Raw genomic sequence first — 11,857 nt, forward strand, 5'->3', positions numbered from 1 at the left:
GAGTCACTATGGCTAAAGAACTGGCAGGGAGGATTTTAAACCATGGAGTTGTGTGACCAAGACTTGAACGAATATGAGACTTATAAATTAAAGAATAGACTTTTATAACTTTAAACTCTGACAATGTAGAAATTATATTTTTTAATTATTTTTTCTTTTTCTTTTTTTTTTTTTTTAAGAAACGTGGTCTCACTTTGTTGCCCAGGTTGGTCTCGAACCTCTGAGGTCAACCAATCCACCCACCCTGGCCTCCAAAAACGCCAAGTGAGCCACTTCATCTCCCAAAATGCTGGTGAGCCACTGTGCCCAGCCAGTATGATTTTTTTTTTAATTGAGATGGGAGGAAAAAAAGTAAAAGGGAATATACTTTTTCTTATTTCTTCTTAAAAAATTGTTTTAATAGCCTGGGGTCAAATGAGGCAATTTAAACCTGACATATCAAATAACAAAGCAATAACTGCACTTAGAGATATAAATATATATTTTTAAATAATATAAACAATTAAAATTGGATGATAGGAGGAAGTATGTAAGACAAACATTAATTTTCAATTGCTCATATTAGAGAGTTGATAGATACTCTCTTGAACAGAAGATTAAGTGTATTATATAATGTTATAGTTATTAAATAATTACTAGGACAAAAATTAAAACTTTAAAATTATTATAAGAAGAAGCAGAGCATGAGATGAAATAATTAAAAAGAAATACTAACAGATAGATTGACATACTATATAAGAGAATTTAGAAATAAAACTCACTAGAAAACAAACCATCATCTGAAATATTAAAACTCTCTAGTAAATAACTCAGAAAAGAATAAGATCAAATCTGAAATTATGGAATATTTAGAAAATGATGGAAATGAAGCATTACATATCACCTAAGAGATATTGTCCAATCACACTTAATGCAGAAACATTAGATGCAGTCTTACTAAAGACAGGAACAAGACACACATGTCCTCATCATCACTGTTAGTCCACGTTGTTCTGAAAGTACTGGCCACTGCATTTATTGTTTAAAGACAATATTTACCTCCAAACACATAGGAGAAACAATTGAAAAACCACAATGACAAAAAAATTTAGGAAGGTGCCTCCAGTACAAAATCATTCTCCTTCCTATTTAAAAACAACCAATAAGAATATGAACTGAAGGGGGAAGAAACATTTGTTATAGCAATAAAAGAATAAAATACATAGGAACAATAGACTTTTTTCACCAATAAAAAATTAGCATAAGAAGAAAACTTTTAAATGCTATTGAGGGACATGGAAGAACATTTAAATAAAGAAGCTTCTTTTAGGATAGCAGCAGCCAACACCAAAACTATATTCGTTCTTCCTGAGATAATAAATTTAACACAATCTTCATAAAAATTCCAGAAAATTGTATTTGTGGAAAAAATTTGTAGAAAATATGTTTTAAATTTAAATAAAAAGAAAAATGGGGATTTTTGAGGCAAATTCTGTGAATGAAGAATAATAAAGGGGTGATCAAGTCTAACATAAATTTCAATAGACTATAATAATTCAAGTGGATAAATATTGCAAACAGGATAAAAAGCTCAGAAGTAGATCCAATATACACAAAAGTTGGCATTCCAAACTTATAAGCAGACAATAAATAATTCAGAAAATAGTTTGTGAACAACCAGAAACCCTGTGGAAAGAACGGAGTTGGGAAAATAGCCATCTCCCAACTTATATCAAAATAAATTCCAAATGGACAGAAGTTTAAACCGTACAATATAAAACCATCAACCTAAGAGCAAGGTTTTATAATAATGGACTAGGGAAGGTCCTTCTAAATATGACCTAAAATTCAAAAGCAATAGAACATTCATTGAAATGTATAAAAATAAAACTTTCCTGACTGGAAATAAGCCCTGTAACAAAATCGAAAGACAAATTTCAAAACTGGGGGTGAGGGAGGAGTAAGGAATGCAATTAATATCACAAACACAGGCCGATGGCTATAATAAATACACAGTTCTGACATATCAATAAAAGAAACAGAAAAACTAAGCAAAAAGATACATATTCACAAACATACATATATTGTACATATTTACATATATGTATATGAGTGTGTATGCACAAAAACACACATATACATATGGGAGATTCACAGAAAAAGGAATTAAAAATGTCTCAATCACATGGAAAGATGTTCAACTTCATTCATAATAAGAAATAAAAATTAGAACTTAACTAAAAGAACTTAACTGTTTTAACCGATGAGATTAGCAAAGATTAGTAGAGTTTAGTAACAGTGTGTTATCGTATGTACACAGAGGTACTTTCCTAGAAAAGTAAGTGGAAAAATTGTCCAACCTCCATACTAATCACCCTGATTTGATCATCAGACATTATAGATAATACAGCATCACTGTGTATCCTGTAAACATGTACAGTTATTATGTGTCAATCAAAACATTAAAAATGTTTTTAAAATTTTTAAAGCATGGATTACTTATGCTATTATCTTACATTAGTTTGGGCTACTTTTAAACTTCATAGAAATGGAATCATGCAGTTTCTACACTCTTGTGGCCAGCTTCTTTTACTCATCACATTGACTGTGATTTATCCGTGTCGCTTTATATAATGGGTTTTGTTCTTTTCATTCCATGATATGAATCTACCACAATTTATTTATCCAGTCAACGGTGAGTGGACTTTTCAATTGTTTCCAGTTTGAAGCTGTGAGGAATAATGCTACTATAAATAGTCTTGTACAAGTCTTTTGGTGCATGGTGATGGTTAAGCTAGTGACAGCTAAAGAGATGTGGAGATAGCTGGATAGACTACAGATATTAAGAAGGGTGAAGGTAAATAGCCCTAAATTATACCCAAATGCTCTTCATTGCTCAAATATAATAACAATAGCAATAAGTCCAAAAAGTTTTACCCTCAATGGTATTTATCACTTTCAGCCTTGGTTTCATAAAATAGCACATAGTTTTTTAACAAGCATAAGCTAAAAAAAAGTGCCACTTAATTAGCTTCACAAATGTTTGCCTTGTTGTTTTCTACTTATTTAGGGTGGATTTGATCTGTATGTATTCAGTCCTGAACTTCAGCAATATAAATGACCATGCTTGCCCTTATCCACCTTCTTACAATATATGACTGACAGGGACATACCAAGATCGAGGACTAAGGATTTCTTAGGAATGTGAATTCACAGACTGGAAGGCAGAGGGCAAAAATCATCTTAAATCTTTATTTAAAATACTTTCATTTTAAAATGCTACTCTAAATTGTTTTGTTTTCTTTTGTTTGAGGTGGAGTCTCTCTCTGTCACCAGGCTGGAGTGCGGTGGCGCGATCTCAGCTCACTGCAATGTCCGGCTCCCGGGTTCAAGCGATTCTCCTGCCCCAGGCTCTCCAGTAGCCGGGACTACAGGTGCACGCCACCATGCCCAGCTAATTTTTGTGTATTTAGTAGAGACGGGGTTTCACCATGTTGGCCAGGATGGTCTCAATCTGGTGACCTCGTGATCTGCCCGCCTTAGCTTCCCAAAGTGCTGGGATTACAGGCGTGAGCCACCACACATGGCCTAAACATAAGCTTTAAACTAAGACTGATCTGCAGAGGTCTTAACATAAAGGTGTTTCTGAAGAAGAAAACTTTGCTTCTGAAAAAGTTATTATATGACATTTCCAATGCAAATAATACCTAGACGCAGAAAACAGCTGCAAAAAAGGTCGTATATTTAATTTCTTAAATAGCATTTAAAGGAAGAAAAGCGAAGTATTATCACATTCTGATTTGAGAAAAGTAATTGCATGGGTATCAATACTGGAGAGTAGCAGTACCCCATTACTGCCTGTAATTTTTATTTCTTGATTCTGCTGTAGGAATGTATTTTGTAGGTAAGCTAGACACCAGAAAGACTTGTCATACTGTGGAAAGTGGGAACTACTGAGAAAATAAATAGTCAAAGTGCTTAGAAACTGCTGCTGGGACAAGAAAAATGCGCAGGAGTTTCCAGCGATCAGAGAAAGCCAGAGGGTATTTGGATGGACAATGCCCCAACATGATGTAGGTAGAAGTGTTTAAATTTAAGGTAAATAATTGAGGTAAGTAAAGGCTGGGCGCAGTGGCTCACGCCTGTAATCCCAGCACTTTGGGAGGCCGAGGCGGGCGGATTACAAGGTCAAGAGATCAAGACCATCCTGGCCAACATGGCAAAACCCCGTTTCTACTAAAAACACAAAACTTAGCCAGGTGTGGTGGCGTGCACCTGTAGTCCCAGCTACTTGGAAGGCTGAGGCAGGAGACTTGCTTGAACCTGAGAGACGGAGGTTGCAGTGAGCTGAGATTGTGCCACTGCACTCCAGCCTGGCCTGGCAACAGAGTGAGATGCCATGTCAAAGAAAAAAAAAAAGAATTTAGGTAAGTAAGAAAGCAAGTTTCTCATTAAGTTCAAGTATCAAACCAGGACTGGCTTAAGTTAAGGTTTCCTGAGAAAGACACCAGGTCGTGTTTATTTTTTTGAAATTTCCCTGTACATGTGTCACTTCAAATCACATTTGGTGATATTGGTCATTTAGCTCTCAGAGAGAAACTCATTGTGTAGTGGAAAGAATAAGAAAGAACTGTCAAACTTCACTAAAAAACAACTTTATAGCTGAGGGAAGGTGATTAAACGTTCCTGAGCCTCAGTTTTCCAATCTGTAAAATGAGAATAAAAAGAAACGGAATGGGCTAGGCATGGTGGCTCATGCCTGCCATCCCAGCACTTTGGGTGGCTGAGGTGAGAGGATCGCTTGAGGCCAGGAGTTCAAGACCAGCCTGGGCAACATAGTGGGACCCTGTCTCTACTCAAATAAATAAATAAATAAATAAATAAATAAATAAATAAATGGAGTTGCTTTGAAGATTTTAAAGCTGAGTATATAAAAGTCACAGTAAGTATTTCCTTTATTTTCTTTTTTTTATTTTTTTTTTGAGATGGAGTCTCGCTCTGTCACCCAGGCTGGAGTGCAGTGGCGTAATCTCGGCTCATTGCAACTTCCACCTCCTGGGTTCAAGCGATTCTCCTGCATCAGCCTCCTGAGGAGCTGGGACTACAGGCCTGTGCCACCACACCCGGCTAATTTTTTGTATTTTTAGTAGAGATGGGGTTTCACCATGTTAGCCAGGATGGTCTTGATCTCCTGACCTCGTGATCCACCCACCTCGGCCTCCCAAAGTGCTGGGATTACAGGCGTGAGCCACCACACCTGGCCTCCTTTTATTTAATAAAGTTATCTTATTGACCTCTAAAATATAGAACAAGAAGGAAGGCATTTTCAGGGCTCTGTTTTCTGTCTTTCTCTCCTTTCCTGCTCCGTCTCTCTTCCCTGGTAAGTAAGTCGAAGTGTCCAGGCGCCTAGTGCTATCATATGACAGCTGCCTTAATTATAACTTTGGTTTTTTTGAGTGCGAAACAAATACCATGAAAGCTGGCTCAGAAACAAAACTTTAAAAATGACAGTGGGAGCAAAAATTATTCTAGCACTTCCTGGTGAATACACACTGTTTAGAAAGGGGTTACTCTTGAAGGAACAATGGTGTGTGGCTATACCAGGTACTCGGCATCGAAGGGTAAGATCAAATTATGTAAAAACATACAAAATAACTCTCCTTAAATGAGAAAAGTTTGTGTGTGTGTGTTTCACCTATGAAGTCGATGAGTTTAAAAATTAAGACCTACTTCTTAGATAATAAATTTTAGCCTTTAAAAATGGCCTCCTCCCACCTAAATGAACTGCAGTATATAATCACATTTTCTGACCTTAAACGTATGGAAATGATACAGTTTTTAACAAATCCTTATTTAGGGGGGAGGAGCCAAGATGGCCGAATAGGAACAGCTCCGGTCTACAGCTCCCAGCGTGAGCGACGCAGAAGACGGGTGATTTCTGCATTTCCGTCTGAGGTACCGTGTTCATCTCACTAGGGAGTGCCAGACAGTGGGCGCAGGTCAGTGGGTGAGTGCACCGTGCGCCAGCCGAAGCAGGGGCGAGGCATTGCCTCACTCGGGAAGCGCAAGGGGTCAGGGAGTTCCCTTTCCAGGGGTGACAGACGGCACCTGGAAAATCGGGCCACTCCCACCCGAATACTGTGCTTTTCCGACAGGCTTAGGAAACGGTGCCCCAGGAGAGTATAGCCCGCACCTGGCTCAGAGGGTCCTACGCCCACGAAGTCTCGCTGATTGCTAACACAGCAGTCTGAGATCAAACAGCAAGGCGGCAGCAAGGCTGGGGGAGGGGCGCCCGCCATTGCCCAGGCTCGCTTAGGTAAACAAAGCAGCCAGGAAGCTTGAACTGGGTGGAGCCCACCACAGCTCAAGGAGGCCTGCCTGCCTCTGTAGGCTCCACCTCTGGGGGCAGGGCACAGACAAACAAAAAGACAGCAGTAACCTCTGCGGACTTAAATGTCCCTGTCTGACAGCTGTGAGGAGAGCAGTGGTTCTCCCAGTACGCAACTGGAGATCTGAGAACGGGCTGACTGCCTCCTCAAGTGGGTCCCTGACCCCTGACCCCCGAGCAGCTTAACTGGGAGGCACCCCCCAGCAGGGGCAGACCGACACCTCACAGGGCCGGCCAGGTACTCCAACAGACCTGCAGCTGAGGTCCTGTCTGTTAGAAGGAAAACTAACAGAAAGGACATCCACACCAAAAACCCATCTGTACATCACCATCATCAAAGACCAAAAGTAGATAAAACCACAAAGATGGGGAAAAAACAGAGCAGAAAAACTGGAAATTCTAAAAACCAGAGTACCTCTCCTCCTCCAAAGGAACGCAGTTCCTCACCAGCAACGGAACAAAGCTGGATGGAGAATGACTTTGACGAGCTGAGAGAAGAAGGCTTCAGACGATCAAATTACTCCGAGCTACGGGAGGATATTCAAACCAAAGGCAAAGAAGTTGAAAACTTTGAAAAAATTTAGAAGAATGTATAACTAGAATAACCAATACAGAGAACTGCTTAAAGGAGCTGATGGAGCTGAAAACCAAGGCTCGAGAACTACGTGAAGAATGCAGAAGCCTCAGGAGCCGATGCGATCAAATGGAAGAAAGGGTATCAGCCCTGGAAGATGAAATGAATGAAATGAAGCGAGAAGGGAAGTTTAGAGAAAAAAGAATAAAAAGAAACGAGCAAAGCCTCCAAGAAATGTGGGACTATGTGAAAAGACTAAATCTACGTCTGATTGGTGTACCGGAAAGTGACGGGGAGAATGGAAACAAGTTGGAAAACACTCTGCAGGATATTATCCAGGAGAACTTCCCCAATCTAGCAAGGCAGGCCAACATTCAGATTCAGGAAATACAGAGAACGCCACAAAGATACTCCTCGAGAAGAGAAACTCCAAGACACATAATTGTCAGATTCACCAAAGTTGAAATGAAGGAAAAAATGATAAGGGCAGCCAGAGAGAAAGGTCAGGTTACCCTCAAAGGGAAGCCCATCAGACTAACAGCGGATCTCTCGGCAGAAACCCTACAAGCCAGAAGAGAGTGGGGGCCAATATTCAACATTCTTAAAGAAAAGAATTTTCAACCCAGAATTTCATATCCTGCCAAACTAAGCTGCATAAGTGAAGGAGAAATAAAATACTTTACAGACAAGCAAATGCTGAGAGATTTTGTCACCACCAGGCCTGCCCTAAAAGAGCTTCTGAAGGAAGTGCTAAACATGGGAAGGCACAACCGGTACCAGCCACTGCAAAATCATACCGAAATGTAAAGACCATCGAGACTAGGAAGAGACTGCATCAACTAACGAGCACAATATCCAGCTAACATCATAATGACAGGATCAAATTCACACATAACAATATTAACTTTAAATGTAAATGGACTAAATGCTCCAATTAAAAGACACAGACTGGCAAATTGGATAAAGACTCAAGACCCATCAGTGTGCTGTATTCAGGAAACCCATCTCACGTGCAGAGACACACATAGGCTCAAAATAAAAGGATGGAGGAAGATCTACCAAGCAAATGGAAAACAAAAAAAGGCAGGGGTTGCAATCCTAGTCTCTGATAAAACAGACTTTAAACCAACAAAGATCAAAAGAGACAAAGAAGGCCATTACATAATGGTAAAGGGATTAATTCAACAAGAAGAGCTAACTATCCTAAATATATATGCACCCAATACAGGAGCACCCAGATTCATAAAGCAAGTCCTGAGTGACCTACAAAGAGACTTAGACTCCCACACATTAATAATGGGAGACTTTAACACCCCACTGTCAACATTAGACAGATCAACGAGACAGAAAGTCAACAAGGATACCCAGGAATTGAACTCAGCTCTGCACCAAGCGGACCTAATAGACATCTACAGAACTCTCCACCCCAAATCAACAGAATATACATTTTTTTCAGCACCACACCACACCTATTCCAAAATTGACCATATACTTGGAAGTAAAGCTCTCCTCAATAAATGTAAAAGAACAGAAATTGTAACAAACTGTCTCTCAGATCACAGTGCAATCAAGCTAGAACTCAGGATTAAGAATCTCACTCAAAACTGCTCAACTACGTGGAAACTGAACAACCTGCTCCTGAATGACTACTGGGTACATAATGAAATGAAGGCAGAAATAAAGATGTTCTTTGAAACCAACGAGAACAAAGACACAACATACCAGAATCTCTGGGATGCATTCAAAGCAGTGTGTAGAGGGAAATTTATAGCACTAAATGCCCACAAGAGAAAGCAGGAAAGATCCAAAATTGACACCCTAACATCACAATTCAAAGAACTAGAAAAGCAAGAGCAAACACATTCAAAAGCTAGCAGAAGGCAAGACATAACTAAAATCAGAGCAGAACTGAAGGAAATAGAGACACAAAAAACCCTTCAAAAAATCAATGAATCCAGGAGCTGGTTTTTTGAAAGGATCAACAAAATTGATAGACCGCTAGCAAGATTAATAAAGAAAAAAAGAGAGAAGAATCAAATAAATGCAATAAAAAATGATAAAGGGGATATCACCACCGATCCCACAGAAATACAAACTACCATCAGAGAATATTACAAACACCTCTATGCAAATAAACTAGAAAATCTAGAAGAAATGGATAAATTCCTCAACACATACACCCTCCCAAGACTAAACCAGGAAGAAGTTGAATCTCTGAATAGACCAATAACAGGAGCTGAAATTGTGGCAATAATCAATAGCTTACCAACCAAAAAAAGTCCAGGACCAGATGGGTTCACAGCTGAATTCTACCAGAGGTACAAGGAGGAGCTGGTACCATTCCTTCTGAAACTATTCCAATCAATAGAAAAAGAGGGAATCCTCCCTAACTCATTTTATGAGGCCAGCATCATCCTGATACCAAAGCCTGGCAGAGACACAACAAAAAAAGAGAATTTTAGACCAATATCCTTGATGAACATTGATGCAAAAATCCTCAATAAAATACTGGCAAACAGAATCCAGCAGCACATCAAAAAGCTTATCCACCATGATCAAGTGGGCTTAATCCCTGGGATGCAAGGCTGGTTCAATATACGCAAATCAATAAATGTAATCCAGCATATAAACAGAACCAAAGACAAAAACCACATGATTATCTCAATAGATGCAGAAAAGGCCTTTGACAAAATTCAACAACCCTTCATGCTAAAAACTCTCAATAAATTAGGAATTGATGGGACGTATCTCAAAATAATAAGAGCTATTTATGACAAACCCACAGCCAATATCATACTGAATGGGCAAAAACTGGAAGCATTCCCTTTGAAAACTGGCACAAGACAGGGATGCCCTCTCTCCCCACTTCTATTCCACATAGTGTTGGAAGTTCTGGCCAGGGCAATTAGGCAGGAGAAGGAAATCAAGGGTATTCAATTAGGAAAAGAGGAAGTCAAATTGTCCCTGTTTGCAGATGACATGATAGTATATCTAGAAAACCCCACTGTCTCAGCCCAAAATCTCCTTAAGCTGATAAGCAACTTCAGCAAAGTCTCAGGATACAAAATCAATGTACAAAAATCACAAGCATTCTTATACATCAATAACAGACAAACAGAGAGCCAAATCATGAGTGAACTCCCATTCGCAATTGCTTCAAAGAGAATAAAATACCTAGGAATCCAACTTACAAGGGATGTGAAAGACCTCTTCAAGGAGAACTACAAACCACTGCTCAAGGAAATAAAAGAGGATACAAACAAATGGAAGAACATTCCATGCTCATGGGTAGGAAGAATCAATATCATGAAAATGGCCATCCTTCCCAAGGTAATTTACAGATTCAATGCCATCCCCATCAAGCTACCAATGACTTTCTTCACAGAATTGGAAAAAACTACTTTAAAGTTCATATGGAACCAAAAAAGAGCCCGCATCGCCAAGTCAATCCTAAGCCAAAAGAACAAAGGTGGAGGCATCACACTACCTGACTTCAAACTATACTACAAGGCTACAGTAACCAAAACAGCATGGTACTGGTACCAAAACAGAGACATAGACCAATGGAACAGAACAGAGCCGTCAGAAATAATGCCACATATCTACAAGTATCTGATCTTTGACAAACCTGACAAAAACAAGAAATGGGGAAAGGATTCCCTATTTAATAAATGGTGCTGGGAAAACTGGCTAGCCATATGTAGAAAGCTGAAACTGGATCCCTTCCTTACACCGTATACAAAAATCAATTCAAGATGGATTAAAGACTTAAATGTTAGACCTAAAACCATAAAAACCCTAGAAGAAAACCTAGGCATTACCATTCAGGACATAGGCATGGGCAAGGACTTCATGTCTAAAACACCAAAAGCAATGGCAACAAAAGCCAAAATTGACAAATGGGATCTAATTAAACTCAAGAGCTTCTGCACAGCAAAAGAAACTACCATCAGAGTGAACAGGCAACCTACAAAATGGGAGAAAATTTTCGCAACCTACTCATCTGACAAAGGGCTAATATCCAGAATCTACAATGAACTCCAACAAATTTACAAGAAAAAAACAAACAACCCCATCAAAAAGTGGGCGAAGGACATGAACAGACACTTCTCAAAAGAAGACATTTATGCAGCCAAAAAACACATGAAAAAATGCTCATCATCACTGGCCATCAGAGAAATGCAAATCAAAACCACAATGAGATACCATCTCACACCAGTTAGAATGGCGATCATTAAAAAGTCAGGAAACAACAGGTGCTGGAGAGGATGTGGAGAAATAGGAACACTTTTACACTGTTGGTGGGACTGTAAACTAGTTCAACCCTTGTGGAAGTCAGTGTGGCGATTCCTCAGGGATCTAGAACTAGAAATTCCATTCGACCCAGCCATCCCATTACTGGGTATATACCCAAAGGACTATAAATCATGCTGCTATAAAGACACATGCACACGTATGTTTATTGCGGCATTATTCACAATAGCAAAGACTTGGAACCAACCCAAATGTCCAACAATGATAGACTGGATTAAGAAAATGTGGCACATATACACCATGGAATACTATGCAGCCATAAAAAATGATGAGTTCACGTCCTTTGTAGGGACATGGATGAAATTGGAAATCATCATTCTCAGTAAACTATCGCAAGAACAAAAAACCAAACACCGCATATTCTCACTCATAGGTGGGAACTGAACAATGAGAACACATGGACACAGGAAGGGGAGCATCACACTTCAGGGACTGTTGTGGGGTGGGGGGAGGGGGGAGGGATAGCATTGGGAGATATACCTGATGCTAGATGACGAGTTGGTGGGTGCAGCGCACCAGCATGGCACATGTATACTTATGTAACTTACCTGCACATTGCGCACATGTACCATAAAACCTAAAGTATAATAATAATAATAATA

The sequence above is a fragment of the Pongo pygmaeus genome, chromosome 5 (genome assembly GCF_028885625.2).
Source record: "Pongo pygmaeus isolate AG05252 chromosome 5, NHGRI_mPonPyg2-v2.0_pri, whole genome shotgun sequence".
NCBI lineage: Eukaryota > Metazoa > Chordata > Mammalia > Primates > Hominidae > Pongo > Pongo pygmaeus.